Here is a 21,548-nt window from a genome sequence, read left to right as displayed (position 1 = left end):
TTCTCCCTTAGATTATCACATAATTGAGGTAGTCACATTAAGGTGAATTTTATTATTTTTTGGATAGATTGGGGTCAGATGTTGAATAATTGATCCATGTTCCATGTCTTATTATAGTTTTTTGACTAAACATCCCATATATAGTGCATGGTTTATGGAGTGAGTTGTTAATTAAATAAATTAAATTGAATGCGTTCTTTCTACAGGCTGGAAGTTTCACCCCATTGTTCACACGACTATGTTGCAATATATGACGGGCCTTCAACAAATTCTCCTGTACTTGCCACAATATGCACTGGATCAAACCATGTGTTTACATCATCATCCAATACTTTAACTGTTTATTTTCAATCTGATTCCCAAATATCTGGACCAGGATTTACTGCAAATTATTATGATATATCTCCAAGACAAAGTAAGTGTTAACATATTTCTCTCAATTACTGTAATTTAAGAAAAACTGGAAAGGTAAATGATTCAAAATTCACATGATTTAACATGCCCACTTTCAAAGAGTCACCAAGGATTTGCTAAATCCACTGTCATTATGCTTTACATCTACCTCCTTTTAATACAGAGGATTACATAGAATTTGCAGCATAGTAACAGACCATAACTAAGCTGTGTTGTGTTCATACTCTACACCCAATTTCTCCTATTTCAATTAGCTCATGGCAGCCTTTCAGAATATATTCCTCTCCAATTTCATCCATACAGATATCTAATTTTTCTTAGAAATTGCCTAAAATGAGTGCCTCAACCCTCTCCTTTGGTAGTTCACCCCATTCTCTGAGTGAATAAATTTCTCCTTACTTTGCTCCTAAATAGCTTAGGAATGCGCTCGTATTTTGGATTCATGTTCTTGATTTCCTGCATAAGTACACTGTCCATATGATTCATAATTTTAAAAACCTTTATCAGGTCATTCTGTGTCTTGTCAAAGAAAGAAAAGTCCCCAACCTGTTCACCATTCTTGATAACTGTAATCTCTCAGTTTTGGCACTGTCCTCATCAGTTTTCCAGATTACGCTGACCTTTATAGCATTGAGAACAGAACTGAGTGCAACACTTTTAGTGTGGCCCCACATTGTCCCATACCATCTTAATAGAATTTACCAGTTTTGGATTATATAATTTAGGCATAAATTCCAAAGCTCTGTTAGCACTTTCAATTGGTTTGTTGAAATGCAATGTTGTTTTTAGTGATTTATTTACCGGTGTGGCCAGATATCTTTGCATTTTCAGCCCTAGTCATTTAAGTTGAGATTGTTATTCTGCTTTCACCATCACCGTTGACAACGCATTCCATGCATTCACAACTCTCTGCGTAAAGAACCTTCCTCTGGTGTTCCCTCTATACGTTTCTCTTAATGTCTTAAAACTATGACCCCTCATGTCAGTCAATCCTGCCCCAGGGAAAAGTCTCTGGCTATTGACTCTATCCATTTCCTCTCATTATCTTGTATAACTCGATCAGGTCACCCCTCTTCTTCCTTCTCTCCAGAGAGAAAAGTCCGAGCTTAGTCAACCTCTCTTCATAAGGCAAGCCCTCCAGTCCAGGCAGCATCCTGGTAAACCTTCTTTGCACCCTCTCCAAAGCCTCTATATCTTTCTTGTAGTAGGACGACCCGAACTGGACACAATATTCTAAGTGTGGTCTCACCAGGGACTTGTGGAGCTGCAGCAAAACCTCACAGTTCTTAAACTCGATCCCCCTGTTAATGAAAGCCAAAACACCATATGCTTTCTTAACAACCCTATCCACTTGGGTTGCAACTTTGAGGGATGTATGTACTTGAACACCAAGATTCATCTGTTCCTCCACACTGCCAAGAATCCTGTCTTTAATCCTATATTCAGCCTTCGAGTTCGACCTTCCAAAATGCATCACGTCACAGTCATCCAGGTTGAACTCCATTTGCCATTTCTCAGCCCAGCTCTGCATCCTGTCTATGTTGCACTGCAGTCTGCAATAGCTCTCGATACTATCAACGGCATCTCCAACCTTTGTGTCATCTGCAAGTTTACTAACCCAGCCCTCAACCTCCTCATCCAAGTCATTTTTAAAAACTACAAAGCGCAGAGGCCCGAGAACAGAGCCCTGCGGGACCCCGCTCAACTCTAACCTCTAGGCAGAATACTTTCCATCTACAACCACTCTCTGCTTTCTGTCAGCCAACCAATTCTGAATCCAGATAGCCAATCTCCCTGTATCCCATACTTCCTGACTTTATGAATGAACCCACCATGGGGAACCTTATCAAATGCCTTGCTGAAGTCCATACACACAATCCACTGCTCTACCTTTGTCAACCTGTCTTGTCACCTCCTCAAAGAACTCAATAAGATTTGTGAGGCATGACCTGCCCCTCACAAAGCCATGCTGACTGCCTTTAATCACACTATGCTTTTCCAAATAATCATGAAATAATATAGAACAATATCATTTTATTGAATTGAGTGAACTGATTTTGTTTTCTTTTCATTTTCACTTTATAACATTTTGCCCATTAGATTTCTTTCCTGAAACTATCTTTCCTGAAAAGTTTCAATGTGATGCTCTGTTACATCCAACTTTACTAATTTGACCCAGTAACCTTTGTTTGTATGTGAAACTGAACAATGAATATTGGTCAGCTGCGCAATGTAACTGGTGACATAAAGTACAATTTCAACATAATTAAACAATGACAATTTAACATTTTAAAGTGTGACAAAGATGCTTCCAGTCCATGTATCATTGTAAATGTTACATTTGTAAGTAAGAAAATGAAGTTGACCAATGGAAGCAATATAAGTCATTAGGGTCGATAAGAACTAGGTTGCAATATTCAGATTTGGCACTTCATGTAGAATTCCGTTTTTTATGAAAAATTAAATATTTTGTTTACCGTAAAACAGAATATTTTGTATAAAAATATTAAACTTAATATTTGGATGGAGAGGATTGTAATTTACTGCATATTGGAACCTTTCAAATTTTGTGAGGTATTGATACCTTCAATTCTGATTTATTGCTGAAACATAGCAGCACTACATAGTTATCTTTCAGTGAAAGACCAGCATGTTAAACTTTACATATCAAAATTATGATCCAGCCAGATTGCAGTCTTGGATTTGTCTTGTCTGGTAATAACGTTAGTTGGAATAATTACATTGGCTTCTTCAAAAGTAAACTGAAGAAACCTAAGGAATTACTAATGACAAATGATATTTTTCAGAATCAGCAGCAGTGACCCTGATCTGAATGATTAACTGCTACCCTCGTTACAAATACTGCCATTACTGCTGAGTATTTTTCAGAATTTTCAGAATCTGAAGTATTTTGCTGTTCTTTTAGCAAATCAGAGAGAGTAGGTTGGATTGATTGGACGCCTAAGAATGTTGTCGAATGGTGCCATTTTTATTTTGAAGGGGAACATTTATAGAGTCATAGAGTCATAGAGATGTACAGTGTGGAAACAGACCCTTTGGTCCAATTCGTCCATGCTGACCTGATATCCCAACCCAATCTAGTCCCACCTGCCAGCACCCAGTCCATATTCCTCCAAACCCTTCCTATTCATATACCCATCCAGATGCCTTTTAAATGTTGCAATTGTACTAGCTTCCACCACTTCCTCTGGCAACTCATTCCATAAATGTACCACTCTCTGAGTGAAAATGTTGCCCCTTAGGTCTCTTTTATATCTTTCCCCTCTAACCCTCGACCTATTCCCCCTAGTTCTAGACTCCCCCACCCCAGAGAAAAGACTTTGCCTATTTAACCTATCCTCATGATTTTATAAACCTGTATAAGGTCACCCCTCAACCTCTGATGCTCCAGGGAAAACAGCCCCAGCCCATTCAACCTTTCCCTATAGCTCAAATCCTCCAACTCCGGCAACATCCTTGTAAATCTTTTCGGAACCCTTTCAAGTTTTACAACATCTTTCTGATAGGAAGGAGACCAGAATTGCACACAATATTCCAACAGTGGCCTAACCAACAGCCACAACATGACTTCCCAACTCCTGCACTCAATACTCTGACCAACAAAGGAAAGCATACCAAACACCTTCTTCACTATCCTATCTACTTGTAACTCCACTTTCAAGGAGCTATGAACCTGCACTCCAAGATCTCTTTGTTCAGCAACACTCCCTAGGACCTTACCATTAAATTATAAGTCCTGCTAAGATTTGCTTTCCCAAAATGCAGCACCTCACATTTATCTAAATTCAACTCCATCTGCCACTTCTCAGCCCATTGAACCATCTCATCAAGATCTATTTGTAATCTGAGGTAACTTCTTCTTTTACTTTAAAATTCTGTCTGGTTTCTAATAACATAGTTAATTCTGAGTTTCCTGATAACTAATTAAGTCCACTAAGCCACTATTTCCATATCTGCTTTGGTGAAGGAACCAGAAGCCACTTCCTGGCTGAGTGAAGTTCCATTGTCTTAACTGTGCAAATTTTTTTTTGAAACTCTAAGATGCTTATGGGATACAGCGCAAGATTTCAGATTAAAAATGGCTCCATTCAATAACATTGCCACGGGTCCAATCATTCCAGACTAAGTTCACTCTGATTTGCTAAAATAAGTGCAAAACACTACAGCTGCTGGAAACCCAGAATAAGAACAGAAAATTCTGAAAAATCTTGAAGGATGGACACACAGACCAAAACCACAATTTCTTCTTTCTGGGACTTGATTTTCCTTTAATTGACTTCAGAGGTCCTCATACATCATGACTGCAGATTAACCCAAAGAAACTGAAACTATTGATTCATTTGGTGCATCACTAATGGCACATTAATGAAGCTGAAACTTGTTTATCCCAAATCCACACGATATTCCAGACATTAAGTCTTAGTCATTCATTTTGAGGTTTGATGGAATCTTTCTAAGGCCCCTTGAAACAGGAAATGAACTACTCCACTTTCATCCCAGGCTCTGTATTCAGTGAGTATGTACAAAAAAAGGTTCCTAAGCAAATAAGGATTCATGGAGTTGAGGGTAAGATAGCAGCATGGATCGAGGAGTATAATGGACACAAATTAGAGAGGGACATAAATGAAGTAATTTCATATTGGCAGGCTGTGACTAGTGGAGTGCTACAAGGATCAGTGCGGAGGCCTCAGCTGTTTACAATGTTTAGTTTACTTAAATGAACAGACAGGGGGCCTCTTTTGATGCAGTGGTAGTGTTCTATCTCTGAGACAGGAGGCTTGGGTTCTAGAACCACCTGCTGCAGTCTGTGTATTAACATCTCTACATAAGATATGGAAATGTTGGGTGAGTAGGCAACATGATGCAGATTGGGTGAAATTTGGGAAGTCATTTTACAAGTGTGAAATTTGTAAATAGTGATGTTCATATATACCTGCATGTGTTTATACAAGGATCGTAGCGAGTTAGAAAATAGGTAAAGGTGAATGAAATGTTGGTTGATTTATATTACAAGCGGATTGGAGGACAGAAATGAAGAGCTCTTACTACAGGATTTTCCTGAGACCACATCTGGAATTTTGTGTATCTTTTGGTCAGCAAATTAAAAGGAGAATATACTTGCATTGGAGGCAATATTGTAGAGGTTAGATAAATTGGTCCCTCCGCAATAATAGGCTGAGTAAATTATTCTGTAGTTTAAGTGAATTAGAGGTTAATTCATTGAAATATGCAAGATTCAGAAGTATATTGATTGGGTAAATGCTGAGAGATGATTGCACTAAACATGGAATTTACAACACATGATGGCAGTCTTAAGGTAACTGAATGATCATTTAGGACTGAGATGAGGAAAATGTATTTCATTCAAAGGGTGTGAATCTTTGTAATTCACTACCCAAAGGGATTTGGACTTTTCAATGTTGAGTATGTTTGAAACCAGATGGACAGGTTTTTGGTCTGGTATCAGGGAATGTGGGGAATGGGCCGAAAAGATTTGAAGCTCAAAACCAGCCATGAACAACAGAACATAACGGGCCATGTAGACTACTCTTGCACCTCTTCCTGCTGATTTTGAACTGAAAGAGCAATATCTTGGAGAGGTGTATTGCAACCAAGTCATTTGATATAATACTGAAAATGTTTGATTATGTTTAATTATATCAGTGCATATAGGTGCAGAAGGCTGTCATTATTTGTTTATTAATGATGAATTCTAATACTATTTCTGAATATTCATTTCTGTTCCTTTAATATTTTCAGTGGACGCAAAACCAGAAATAGAATCAGGTAAGGCAATTGTGCTTGGTGAGAAGATGTGTGACTTAATAGCATCATTAATTAAAAGAGTTTCGGTTATGAACTAATGGCCTGTTGTTTTTCATCCTTGTGTATGAGGGGATTTAATGATTGGCTTGTCAGTATTTCTAAAGCCTTGTTTTTCTTTTAATGCTAGTATGGGAGAGAATCACTGGAATGGAACGGGGAGTATGTTTTCATTGTGACAGTTTTACAATTAGACAGAGTAATTACTGAAAAACGTTCAATTGTTTTTGTTCTAAAGAATTTATTTGATGTGATTTTTTTTTACAACAGGAAAACCCATAGCTGGGATATCTCAATAATCAGTTTGGAAAAGTCCTGGTTGAAGTTCAATATAAGAAACAATTTTGCCCAGAGAAAAAACTTCGTATACAGCAGTTAGGAACAGGTTACCTCATTGCAAGAGTCTCATTTGACAGTTCTAGACTAGTATTTAGGGAGAACACAGAAGGGATTACTTGAAGCCAAGAATATCTAAGCTCACTTGAGTGGCTAAACAAGAAAAAAGCTATGAAACTCCCAAGAATAAATTCAGACAAACTTACAGATGTGACACTGAAGGCAAATCTCCCTGGTGTTTATGGACTATAAAGTGATTGAGTTTGCAAAGATGGGATTGTAATTTACTATGTGTTTTGGAACCTTTCAAATTTTGTTAGATGTAAACAGTTTGGTTTAGTTCATTTGTCTTTTCTTTTGCATAATAAAATCATATTTTATAGCTGAAAGCATACCAGCATCATTGAATCCTCATCTTTCAGACAAAGACCAGCATGTTAAACTCTCAGCCAGATTGCAGACTAGGACCTGAATTGCCCAGTAAATCATAACACATGTTTATTCAAGAGTTTCAGAAATTATTGCTGAAATATGACATTTTTTAGATTCAACAACATTAATTCTGATATGAATCATAAACTTTGTTACTGTTGCTATCGGTACTGCCATCGTTGCTTAGTTCTTTTTCGAATTTCTGTTCTTATTATAGGTTTCGTGCATCTGCAGTGTTTTGCTCTTATTTTAAAAAGCCAGGAAAAAGGGGTGAACTTAGTTTGGATTGTTTTGACATCTGGGAATGTTGCCGAATGAAGCCATTTTAATTCGAAAGGGAACATTTACTTTGAAAGGGAACCAGAGGTTTCTAATAACATAGTTTAATTCTGTAAATTCTCGTGGTAAAATAATTAAATTCACTAAACTGCACCTTCAGTGTCACCTCCACGGTGAAAAACCAGCACCTTCTCCCTGGGCAAACAGAGAGGTTCTGCTGTCTTAACAGCTCAATGTTACATATTTATTTTGAAACTGTAAGATCTGTATGGATACAGTAAGGTTTATCTTGAAGGTTGGATATGTATTCCCAAAATGCAATTCATTTTTGTAGGCCTTGATTTTTCTTCAATTGACTGAAGTACTCACCATACATCACAACTGTAGACTAGCTTGAAGAGAGTGAAACCATAGATTCATTTGGTCAATCACTAAAGGCACATAACAAAACTGAAATGCCTTTATCTTAAATCCACAGGATATTCCAGGCATTAAACCTTAATCTTTTATTTTACTTTTTGATACAATCTTTCTAAGGTCCCTTACAAACAAAGACAGAATTTAAAATAACAACTTATTTCATAACACAACCGACACGATACCGCAACTTAATGAAGCTGTTCCAATCCCTGCAACATCCCATAAATACACCCCTTGGCAAAAGGTAAATTCAAACACAAGTTCCTACAGGCTGGAATTATCAGGAAGAAAGTACAAGCAAGACCTCTGTTCAAACATGGAACCTATTTTCACTGTAGCTGCTTCTCTGCTACCAGCAGTTTTCCAACTTTACTAAAAAACTAAACCAAACTAGAAAAAAACCTGAACTGGCCACTCCTCTCCATTGTTCAAAGTAACTATTTCCAGACAAATGAGCACCTCTGCCTTTACAACCCATCTTGAAAAAAAACCAAGGGCAACATAACGTTGTTAAAGGGGCAGCATGGTAACAGTGTAATAACATCTCTGCACCAATTGTTTAGAAAATATCTAACCACCTAGATGAACATATGGAGAGGATTTTTCTAAGTTTGCTGATGATGAAGTGTGAGATGGAAAGCTGAGCTGTGGGAAGAAAAAGAGAGGTGACTCTGATAATGTCAGAGGTGTCTCAGATGAGTGTGCAACATGATTCAGATTGTGTGCAATTTTTGGAAGTCCTGTTACTCACTTTAGGCTCAATATCAAAAAACTGAAAAGCTTCCTATAAAGTGTGAAACTGGTAACTGTTGATATTCATATAAACTTGGGTTTGTTTGTACAAGCATTACAGCAATTTAAAAGCAGATACATCCTGCAATTAGGAAGATGAATGAAATATTGGTTTATATTACAAGAGGATTGGAGGACAGAAATGAAGATCTCTTACTACAATTGTACAGAATTTGCTGAGACCACATCTGGAATTTTGTGAGTCATTTGGTCTGCAAATTAAAGGAAGTATATATTTGCACTGGGGGCAAAATTGCAGAGGTTCGATAAATTGGTCCATCAGGTGAGGGTTTTGACCTATGATAAGAGGCTAAGTAATTTGTTTTATCTTCTCAACAGTTTAAGAGAATGAGAGTTGACCTCATTGAAATTGGTAAGACTTAGAAATGTCTTGATCTGATAGATGCTGACAGGTTATTGCACTAATTGTGTAATTTAAAACATATGGTGACAGTCTCAAGATAATTGAACAATCATTTAGGACTGAGATGAGGAGAATTTGTTTCATTAAAACAATGTGAATCTTTGTAATTCACTATCAAAAGGGATTTGGACTTTCCACTGATAAACATCTTTAAACCCAGATGGACAGGATTTTGATCTGGGATCATGGGATGTGGGGATTGGGAGGAAAAAGATTGAAGCTCAAAATCAGCCATGATCATCATCAACAACAGAACATAATGGGCCATGTGGTATACTCTTGCTGCCCTTTCGTCTGTTCCTGAGCTGAAGGAGCAATATCTGGGAGAGGTGTATTGCAACCAAGTCATCCGAGACTGAAAATATTTGTTTATGTGACTTAATCATATCTCTGTAATTAGGTGCCGAAGGCTGTCAATGTTTATTTACTGTCAACTAATACTATTTATGCATATTCATTTCTGCTCCTTTAATATTTTCAGTGAACTCAAAACCAGAAATAGGATCAGGTAAGGCAATTGTATTCCTGTCTCATGCTTGATGTGAAGGAGTGTGAGTTATTAACATCATTAATGAAAAGAGTTTGGAGTGTGAACTTATGGCCTGTGGCTTTTCATCGGTTTATATGAGGTGATTTAATGACTGACTTGTCATGATTCCTAAAACTGTTTTTTAACTACTAGTATGAGAGAGAGTCCTTGAAATGAAGTTGTGAATTTATTAGCCTTGTGACAGTTTTACAATTAGACAGAGTAACCAATGAAAAACATGAGATTGCTTTTGTTTCAGAAGAATTGGGAATTGATTTTTTTATTGCATAGGATAAAAACTCGTAGCTGGGAATGCTTCAGTTTTGAGTTTGCAAAAGTCGTGTTGAAGTTCAAGGTAAGAAACAATTTTGCACCAAGAAAAGCATTAGTATGGAACAGTTAGGAAGTGGGTTTGACAGTTCCAAACCAAGAATATTTGGGTGAAACCCAGAAGGGGTTGCTTGAAGCTGAAAATATCTAAGCTCATTTTGTGACTAAACCATCAAAAAACTATCAAGCTCTCAAGACACATATTAGTCAAATCTAGAGATGTGATAGAGAATGAAACTCCTTCTACTGTTTATGTACTGATTGAATTTGGATAGATGGGATTGTAGTTTAATTTATTTTGTGAAACATTTCAAATTTTGTTTGGTTTGATGTAAATAGTTTGGTTTGTTCTATTTATCTTCATTTGTTTTGCATAATAAACCTCTGTCTCATTGCTGAAAGCATATCAGCAGCATTGCATCATTGTCTTTCAGTGAAAGACCAGTATGTTAAACTGTAAAAATCAAAATTATGATCAATCAAAGCAGGTTGTAATCTGGTATCCAACTTGCTGGTAGTAATCTCAGCTGGAATCACAGCACATTGTTTATTCAAGAGCCTAATGAATTATTATTGAACAATGGGAGTTTTCAGAATCAACAGCCACGATCCAGATCTGAATTATTTACTTTGTTATCGTCACTACAGTGTGGTTGCTAACTATTTTCAGAGTTTTTTGACCTTGTTGTGATTTTCCTGTATCTGCAGTGTTTTTATCTTATTTTAGCAAACCATGGAGAATGATGAACTTAGTTTGGATTGATTGTGGTCAGGTATCCATTGTTGAATGGAGCTACTTTCAATTTGCAAGAGAACGGTTAGTTTAGAATTCTGTCTGCATTCTAGTTTAATTCTGTGAGCTCTCCTGGTAACATAATTAAGTTCCGTAAACCAAACCTCCAGTGTCACCCCCAATGAAACAACTAACACCTTCTTCCTGGCTGAACTGAGAGAGGTTCTGTTGTCCTGGCTGCTCGAATTTTCATTATTTGTTTGAAAACTGTAAGATCTGTATGGGATACAGTGTAAGATTTCAGTGACATATCATTGAAGATTGGATGCATATTCCAAAAATGCAATTTATTTTTTGTAGGCCTTGATTTTTCTGTAATTAACTAAAGAGACAGAGATTAGTGTGTCTACATTTGCCGTTGATACTATACTAGATGCAAAACTAAGCAGTGAGAAGGACAGAGGGAGGTGCAAAGACATTTAGAGATTAGTGAGCTTTGAGAAGATTTGTAGCTCATGTTGAGGTTCTGGATGTAGGTTTGCTCGCTGAGCTGGAAGGTTTGTTTTCAGATGTTTCATCACCATAGTAGGTAACATCTTCAGTGAGCTGCCAAATGAAGCACTGGTGGGGCAGGCTGCTTTCTACTTGCATGTTTGAGTTTCCTTGGGTTGGTGATATCATTTCCTGCAGTTTAAAGTCTCCTGTGTTACCATCCATCGGTTCTCGAGCACCCTGCAGGAGGCATCAGAGTGAATTGTGAACACCATAGCAAATGATGTCACCACAGGAAATGACATCACCAAGCCATGGAAACTCAAACATATAAATAGAAAGCGGGCTACACCACCAGTGCTTTATTCGGAGGTTCATTGAAGATGTTACCGAGCATGGTGATGAAATGTCTGAAAACAAAACCTCCAGCTCAACAAGCAAACCTACATCAAGATTTAGATATTTCAATAGATTGAACAATATGATGTACATTGAGCTGTGCAAAATGTAACATTGTACACTTTGATAAAGGAATTTCATTTTTATTATATGTTATTAGAGAGGCATCTGATGAGTCAATGGTTTTCATCCCTTTGAACAAGTATAGGGCCTTTACATATGTAAGCCCCTTGGATTTATTAAAGAAAACAATTAATTCTTTGAATTCTATCCACACCTTTCAAAAAAGACTGTTGAAAGCACAACTGGGCTTTTATTTGAGGCAGGAGAAGCCAAGCAGGAAAATACCAGAAACCTGAATTTTTCAACCTAGGGATAACTCGCTAGTTCCATTATCACTCTTGTGGGAGCAACTGATTCCCCAATTTAGTGGACTTTATTATGATGGTTGCAAGCTGCAAAAGTAGTACCCCAGTCAGAAAAAAAATCATCAGGCAAATAACAACCAATATTAAGAAGTTTTGCAACATTTACAAAATACTAGTGCATGTAATAGTTGGATTTTCCTAAGGCATTCAATAAGACGCCACTTATTTGGCTACTTAACAAAATAGGAGCCCATGGTTCTGAAAGTGATATGCTAGCATGGATGGAGGATTGGCTGGCTAATAAAATGCAGAGAATTGGAATAAGGGGGGTAATTTAAGTTAGCAACCTATAACCAGTGGACTTGAGCCAAAAATATTTGCAATATATATTAATGACTTAGATGGAGAAAGTCAGTGGCTATGTTTTATGATGATACAAAGCTAAACCAAAAGCAAAACTAGATAGAGAGGCTGCAAAGAGATGTGGACATGTAATGAGTGGAAAACGTGCCATAGATGCAGCACAGTGTGGGAAGTGATAGCTTATTCATTTAGGTCTTAATCAAAATATATTTTAAATGTGGTGAATCTCATAAATGTTGACGCTCAATTAGACATGAAAATGGTCATTCAAAGAATGCTCAATCTCAATATGTGGGTATCACATGCAAGTTGGAAGGCAAATGGTACCCTGGCATTCACTCCAACATGAGTGCAGGACAGGGACTAAAGATTCTTGCTACAATTACACAGAGCTTTGGTGAGACTACATCTGAATTGCTGTGAGTAGTTTTGATCTCCACATTTAATGAATGATATACTTGCTTTTGGGGTAATCCAGTAAATGTTCACGAGTTGTACCTCAGCTCAGGGGGTTGATGTGTGATGAGATGCTTACAAATTTGGGCCGACCGGTTACACCCAAGAGGCCAAGATTAATTTTTTTGAAATATGTGAGTCAACTCTATCAGTGTATGTAGGTGCAGAATGTTGAGTGCACATTTTTCTTTTTATCAACCAATGATATTTCTGAATATTCATTTAGACTTCTTTAAACTTTTCAGTAGATTGCAAATCAGGATCAAGACCAAGTAAAGCAACTGCATTCCATTCTTCTGTGTGTTGTGAAGTGTGTGATTCATATGCATTCATTAATATCAGTTATTTCAGATTTTGGAATTTGAATTAAAGGCATGTCAATTTTCACCTGTGTGAATGAAATAGTTTGATTATTAATTTGTCAGTATTTCAAGAGACATGATTTATTTTTAAACCGGCGTGTGTGAATGAGAGAGAGAGAGAAAGAGATGAACATAATATGAGAGAAGAATGTATTTTTTTTCTGAATCAGCAGGAATTTTTAACCTGAATTTTTAACTTTATTGACTTGAATTAACAAAACCTTTTGAGTATTTTCAGCTTTTTCTGGTCTTGTTTGCAAATTTCCTGCATCTGCAGAATTTTAGCAAATCATGGACAATGGAGAAGCAATAAGTTGTATTGATTGAACACTTGAGACTGTTGGCAAATGCAGCATTTTAATTTTTTCAAATTGGGGAAGATTTGGTCATACAAATATAAAAGCATTTTTTTTTAGAATAAAGTGTGGTACTTGTAAGTATTGATTTTTATCTGCTCCTTTTGCTGATAGGTACTTCTGTCTGGGGCACTACTTATGCAGCTTCCATCTGTGACCCTTCTAATCCCATAAAAAGGTTCACTGAATCAAATCTTCAGTGCCTTTTCCCATAACAAAACTAACAGAACTAGGACTTTATGCATCATCCAAAAATATCAAGTTTCTGGTGTCTTATCTTTTCAACTTTTCACGTGTTGTTGGGAAATCATTTGATGTTTCTGGATTACAGTGTAAGGTTCTCACAATCCTTTTTTGAAATTTGGGGACATGATCCAAAACAGTAATTTCTTCTTTCTGGGCCATTCAAGACTATAGGTTAGCTTGATTAGGTGAATTGCACTCATCACGTGCATTCCTAATTGCAAGGAACAAAAACGAAACTTGTTTAATCCAGTCCTAAAATGTTCAAGGTATCAAGTCTTAAACCTTTTCTTTTGCATTCAATGGAATCTTTTTAAGGCCCTTTGAGACAGTTGGGTAGTTTGTCAGTGAGCTAATCTGCTTTACTCCCAGACAGTAAAATGGCATACAAATGTTTCAAAGACAAATAAGGAGTCATGAAGTTGAGGGTAATACATTTGCCTCGATAGAGGACTGATTAATGGACAAGGTGCAGAGAGTGGATATAAGCAAGGTAATGTCAACCTACAGTTTGACCAATACAGTATGGGAAATCACTGCTGGGACTTCAGCTGTTCACAATCTATATTAATAACTTATATGAACAGACAGAGAGTAATGTATCTAATCTGACAGTGCAATGTTAGGTCAACAAATAGCCCTTAACAGGCATTGTGACTGGGGTACATTGAGAAGCCTCTAGCAGATATAGACATTTTAAGCACGTGAGCAGCATAATACATCATTCAGCATGGGAAGCAGTCGGTTATTCACTTAGGTCAGACAATAGAATATTTTTTAGAAGGTACTTAATCTCAAAATGTTGATTATCAAATAGAATTAGATGTGCTCATATAATGAATGTTGGCCTTTATTGCAAGAATGATTGGATACTGCAATAGAAAATCTTGTAACAATTGCACAATGCATTTGTGAAATCACATCTGGAACATTGAGTGCAGTTTTGATTTCGATGTTAAGCATGAATATACTTGCATTGTTGATGATGATACAGTTCAGATTCACTCAATTTGTCCCTCAGTTGAGGATGTTGCATATGATGAGAGACTGAATCAACTGTGATTGTTTAGAAAAAAAGTAAAGCAGTCTCAAAAGAACAGAAAAGTTTGTGAAAGCCCTTGAAAGGGCAGATGTTGAATTATCTCCACAGGATCTAAAGGGGTATGGTCTCAGAATAATGTGTTGATCATTTAGATCAGGGATGAAGCGAATTTACTTTACCCAAACTGCATGAATCTTTGCAGCTGTCTAGCCAAAAGATTATGGGTGCTCCATTGTTGAAACATTTAAGCGGAGTAATCAACTCTGTTTCCTAAAGGAATCATGGGATGTGGAGAGCACATTGCAAAGTGAAGTTGAAAGTCAAGATCAGCCATGATTGTACTGAATGACACAGCAAGCTCAATGGGCTATGTGGTCTACTCTTGTTTCTCTTTCTATTATCTTTGTGTTCTTGTGCTGAAGGAGCAATATCTTGGAGAGGTGTGTTGCTCCAAGATGTACTCGGTTGAAAGATTTTGTCATGTCAGTTAATCATGTAATATGCAGAGCATTATCCTTATTTGATTATTATTTCTGAATGTTCATTTATACTTTAATATTTTCAGTGATTTGGAGACCAGAATCAATATCAGGTAAAGCAACTGATTCTCTTATTCAAATGCAGACAAAAAATAAAGCAACAATATTGAAAAATGTAAATTTACTCCATTAACAGTAAAAACCTTGATCAGAATTAATAACTCTGTGTATCTCACCACAGATTTGCTGAACTTGCTACGTGTCTTCTGCACTTGTTTTTATTTCTGTTTTGCAACATCTGTTGTAATTTCCTTTGTTAGCAAATCAAAGAGAATGGATGAACTTGGATGATTTGGAATTTTGGGACTGTTAATTTATTCTTATCTGGGACTGCTAATTTATTTTTATATTATTTAAATATATTCTGAGTTAAAAATAAATCATCTGCGTTAGTACTAAAATTCTTCTCTCGGTCACTGCAAAAACATTTTCTTTAAGGGATGAGAACAATATTTAGGTTACATTCAGCAACTCCTGTTCTGAATGTAACATTTTTTCCAATCTGTTAAGAAACATTATTAAACCCTTCTGGAGCAGGTGGGACTTGAACACAGGCCTCCCTGGTCCAGGGATAAGGACAGTACCACTGCACCACAAAAAGGCCCAATGGACTGAATTTAATCCTTCTGCTCAGACACAATAAATGAGAATTTTAAAGATCACTCAGTGAGTCCATTGAGCTTGTTGAGAACACCACATACTTTGACTGGGTCCAATGATGTGGTTTTCCAGAATAAGTTTAACTTTCTCCCATATTTGATCAAAACTTCCAGAGTTGAATTGATAGACTTTTGATTGATCAGTGAAATACTTTCTATAATCAATAAAAAATAGAGCTGACAATGTTTTATCTCATTTATCATTACATAATAATTTATATTTCAGCCGTTTGGTTACGTAACCCTGAAACATCTCTGGAAGGTGGTGTTATATCCTATCTAAATTTTATAACAATTCTTCACCACCTAATCTCTCTGTGGTAGATGCACGATAATTATTTCCGTCTCTGCCTCAATTTATTCACACTATCATTTTAATATTCCAGAACCAAAAACACTCTCATTCCTGGTCCTAGAAGGTTTTCAAAATATTTATATGACATTGTTGCTGCGGTTTTCTTTCTTTCTAGTGTACTAATCAAATAGAATACATCTGTGACTTTCCTGTTAACAAAACTAACTTCGCTAAACTGTCCCTTGAGTGGCTTCCCCGGAGAAAGTAACAGAACCAGTCCTTTGTCTCCAATTCATGTTCTGCTGTCTTACCTATTCAGACTTTCATAATTTGTTACAAAACCATAAGGTGTTTCCGAGCTACAGCACAAATAATCAACAGGTTTTCATTAAAGTTAATTTCTTCAAACAGAAATTGCTAGAGAATCTCAGCATGTATGGGGAGCACCTGTGGAGAGAAAAACAGCATGTTGAATTCACTGACCCTTCTCCAGAAATTAGAATGATGAGAAGCAATCTCAATGAAATTCTGATGGGGCTTGATAGGGTAAATGACACCAAAATTGGAGGTGTAGTGGACAGCGAAGAAGGATACTTTTAGATTACAACAGGATCTTGATCAGATGGACCAATGGGCTGAGGAGTGGCAGATGGAGTTTAATTCAGATAAATGTGAGATGCTGCATTTTGGGAAAGCAAATCTAAGCAGGATTTATACACTTAATGGTAAGGTCCTAGGGAGTGTTGCTGAACAAAGAGACCTTGGAGTGCAGGTTCATAGCTCCTTGAAAGTAGAGTTGCAGGTAGATAGGATAGTGAAGAAGGCGTTTGGTATACTTTCCTTTATTGGTCAGAGTATTGAGTACAGGAATTGGGAGGTCATGTTGCGGCTGTACAGGACATTGGTTAGGCCACTTTTGGAATATTGTGTGTAATTCTGGTCTCCTTCCTATCGGAAAGATGTTGTGAAACATGAAAGGGTTCAGAAAAGATTTACAAGGATGTTGCCACGGTTGGAGGATTTGAGCTATAGGGAGGGGCTGAGCAGGCTGGGGCATTGGAGACTGAAGGGTGACCTCATACAGGTTTATAAAATCGTGAGGGGCATGGAAAGGATAATTAGACAAAGTCTTTTCCCTGGGATGGGAGAGTTCAGAACTAGAGGGCATAGGTTTAGAGTGAGAGGGGAAAGATAGAAAAGAGATTAAGGGGCAACATTTTCATGCAGAGAGTGGTGCGTGTGCAGCATGAGCTGCCAGAGAACGTGGTGGAGTTGACATTAGTGTGATGCTGGAAAAGCACAGCAGGTCATGCACCATCCGAGGAGCAGGAAAATTGAAATTTCGGGTAAAAGCCCTTCATCAGGAATAGAGGCAGGGTGCCTGCATAGTGGAGAGATAAATGAGAGGGAGGTGGGGGTGGGAAAAGAGTAGCATAGAATACACTAGGTGAATGAAGGTGGGGATAGAGGTGATAGGTCAGTGAGGAGGGTGGGGGAAGGTAGCAAAGAGTACAATGGGTGAATGGGGATGAAGGCGATAGGTCAGAGAGGAGGGTAGAGTGGACAGGTGGAAAGGGAGATAGGCAGGTAGGACAGTTCATGGGGACAGTGCTGAGTTGGAAGTTTGGAACTGGGGTGAGGTGGGGGAAGGGGAAATGAAGAAACTGGTGAAGTCCACATTGGTGCCCTGGGGTTGAAGTGTTCTGAGGTAGAAGATGAGGCGTTCTTCCTCCAGGCATCGGGTGGTGAGGGAGCGGCGGTGGAGGAGGCCCAGGACCTGCATGCCCTCGGCAGAGTGGGAGGGGGAGTTAAAATGTTGGGCCACAGGGTGGTGGGGTTGATTGGTGCGGGTGTCCCGGAGATGTTCCCTAAAGTGCTCTGCTAGGAGGCATCCAGTCTCCCCAGTGTAGAGGAGACCGCATGAGGAGCAACAGATACAATAAATGATATTGGTGGATGTGTGGGTAAAACTTTGGATGTGGAAAGCTCCTTTGGGGCCTTGGATGGAGGTGAGGGGGGAAATGTGGGCGCAGGTTTTGCAATTCCTGCGGTGGCAGAGGAGGGTGCCAGGAAGGGAGGGTGGGTTTTGGGCGGCATGTACCTGACCAGGAAGTCACGAAGGGAACACACCAGATGGCCTCCTTCTTTAGAGACCGTAATTTCCCTTCTCTCGTGGTTAAAGATGCCCTCCAATGCATCTCATCCACATCTTGCACCTCCACCCTCAAACTCCACCCCTCCAACTGTAACAAGGACAGAACCCCCCTGGTGCTCACCTTCCACCCTACCAACCTTTGCATAAACCACATCATCCAATGACATTTCCGCCACCTCCAAATGGCCCCCACTGCCAGGGACATATTTCCCTCCCCAACCATTCCGCTTTCTGCAAAGACCATTCCCTCTGTGACTACCTGGTTTCCAGCATCTGCAGTCCTTGATTTTACCTGGAGGAAGTGGTGGAAGCGAGTACAGATGTAACATTTAAATGGCATCTGGATGGGTATATGTATAGGAAGGGTTTGGAGGGATATGGGCCGGGTATTGTCAAGTGGGACTTGATTGGGTTGGGATATCTGGTCGGCATGAACGGGTTCGACTGAAGGGTCTGTTTCCATGCTGTACATCTCTCTGACTCTGTGCATAAACTATCTGCTGAGAGATAGTTTCTGCTAGTCATGGAATCAAAAAGACAAGGACTCCCACAGTCTCAGGATGATGGGACAATTATTCAGGACTGAGATAAGGAGAAATTACTTCACTCAAAGGGTTGTGAATCGCTGCAATTAGCTGCCCTAAGGCATTGTGGATGCTCCATTGTTGAATTTTCTTTTAAAGTTGGATTAGTTCAATCACTGATCTCTCATGGAATTAACCAATGGCTAAATGAGATTGATGCCCAAGATTAGCCATGATTCTATTGATTGGCATAACAAACTTGCTTGGCCCCCTATGTCCTTCAGTTCCTGTACTGAAGACCCAAAACACCCGGATATATCAGCACTTGGTGTGTATGTAATGATGTCAACATGGTGGCTCAGTAGTAAGCACTGCTGCCTCACAGTAACTGGGACTTGGATTTGATTCCAGCCTTGGGCAACTGTCTGTTTATCTTGCCGTGTCTGCATGGATTTACTCCAGGTTCTCCAGTTTCTTCCCACAATCAAAAGATGTGTAGGTTAGGTGAATTGGCTGTGCTAAATTGCCCATAATGTTCAGGGATGTGTAGGTTAGGGGTAAATGTAGAGGAATGATTCTGGGTGGATGACTTTTCGGTGGGTTGGTGTGGACCTGTTGGGCCTAATGGCCAGTTTCCACAGTGTAGGGATTTTCTGATAGTTGCATGTGGTACAAGAATAACCTTTAAAATTACATAAATGAAAATCCTCAGGAGAGGTGAAATTGTTTGAATAGAGAGAAAAGCAGATTTTTAAAATGTCTTTTTTCATTGTTATTAGGTCAAGGAGATTGCAGAATGTACCTTGTTAGAATAATGGATCATTTACCAGTCCTAATTATCCAAATAATGCAGAATACTTCTAATACATATAAAAAGACAATAACAAAAGAATAAGTGTGAATTTCACTAACCTTAATAAGTGATAATATATCCACGTACAAATGTTAACCTTAGATTATGTCAGAGGTATCTATTGAAAAATAACTAATTTTGATGAATTCACTTATGAGGCACCAATTGTCTTCGGCTGTTAAACTGAAGCTCTCCCCATTGTCTCTGGCTTGTCAGTGAAAAGGAACCATCATCGAGATCTGCATTTGACTAAATTTCAAGGAAAAATGCACCTGAGTGATGCACGTGGTCAGTTCTCCTTTGGCCAGTGTTTACACATTAGTTGAGCATAACTCAACTTCTTTCCATCAGAAAAGGCTGGGTATAATTAATCAGCATTCAAATTTTGTATTACCCAAACTACTGATCTCTGCAACCATATAGTTTTCAGATGGACAGAAAGATAAACAAATTTCAATCTCTCTCTAATCCTCTAAAATCAAGTCATAAATATCAAAGTTAGACATCACTTCACCCGACGAAGGAGCAGTACTCTGGAAGCTTGTGCTTTCAAATAAACCTGTTAGACTTTAATCTGCTCTCATGTGACTTCTGACTTTATCCACCTCAGCATAACATCATAAATATGAATGAGACGCCATCATAAAACTCCAGTCTATCTTCCTGATTAATTGATACTTGAGTCACATTTTCATGGGGAAAGAAGGAATAGTTGGTTTGAAATTGATTTTCCACAGATCCCCTCATGTAATTGGCAGAAAAGTTAGTTTTTTCCAGCTTTGCTCTTCTTAAAAGGAGCGGAAATTCCTTTAGAACCAATTTGAAAACAAATGTTATAAAATTGAAAAAAAATTTAAGATGATTAGGAAACCATTTTAAAAAAATTTAGAAATAGAGAGAAACCAGTCAGAATTGGGCAATTGGAGACAATAAAATATTCCAATATATTTTTATGAAGCAATTTGGTAATGAAAAGTGTTTCACTACAGATTACATTACAATCTATGATCATTCTCTCCACAGCATAGAATTTTCAACAAGTTGCTCAAAAGATTTTATTGCTATATTTAATAGACCTTCAATATATTCTCCTTTTGATTTCAAAAAAGATGTACTTCATCAAACAGCATATTTAGTTCATCATCGAGTAGCATGACCATTTTATTTACATTTGATAATGATGGAACAAGTCACGACTTTACAGCATATTATTACCCAAAGCCATTGACGGACAGTATGTGTGATAAATTGCTTCTCTTTTTCAATAAAATGTATATGAGAATGCAAGGTTTGTGACTTAATCTGTATGATTAACAAGTTCCAAACAACCGTCGCAAAGAAAAGTTCCAAAGAATTCCATAATACTTATTCTCATTAGACATGTTCACCCATTATTTCACTGTTACCTCTGTGGCTCACTTATTTCTTAGCTTCTGCAGATGGAGAAATTGGAGACTCTGCATCAGATCTCCCGGGAAAGTGGGACAAAGCTGTTCATGATCAGTCCAGTTCCTATGTTAGTGGGCACTCCTCAGCAAAAGGCACTGAAATAATGGCTTCCTGATTTTTGCACCAGTCCAGTTAGAAGGCATGATGGAATTTCCATTCCCCTTCTCTCCATGTATTTTAATGGATCCCTGAGAAATGTGACTAATACTGTATTTGACATTACTCGAGAACATGCTTTCATGCCCCAATGAAATTATGATGCGAAACCATAAATGTTGACGTTCACCACCTAAAATATACAGCCCACTCCACAGCAGAGATTGCAAAGGATTAGATGAGATATGCATAAAATATTACCTGTGATGTGGTTCTCACCTCCATGGCATAGCTCACCTAGATTCACGTATGCTCTCAATAGAAGGCTTTGCCAACATGCTGGCTCCTTCATTGAAAAATTGCA

This window comes from Chiloscyllium punctatum, chromosome 38 (assembly GCF_047496795.1).
Source record: "Chiloscyllium punctatum isolate Juve2018m chromosome 38, sChiPun1.3, whole genome shotgun sequence".
NCBI lineage: Eukaryota > Metazoa > Chordata > Chondrichthyes > Orectolobiformes > Hemiscylliidae > Chiloscyllium > Chiloscyllium punctatum.
This window is presented reverse-complemented; position numbering follows the sequence as displayed.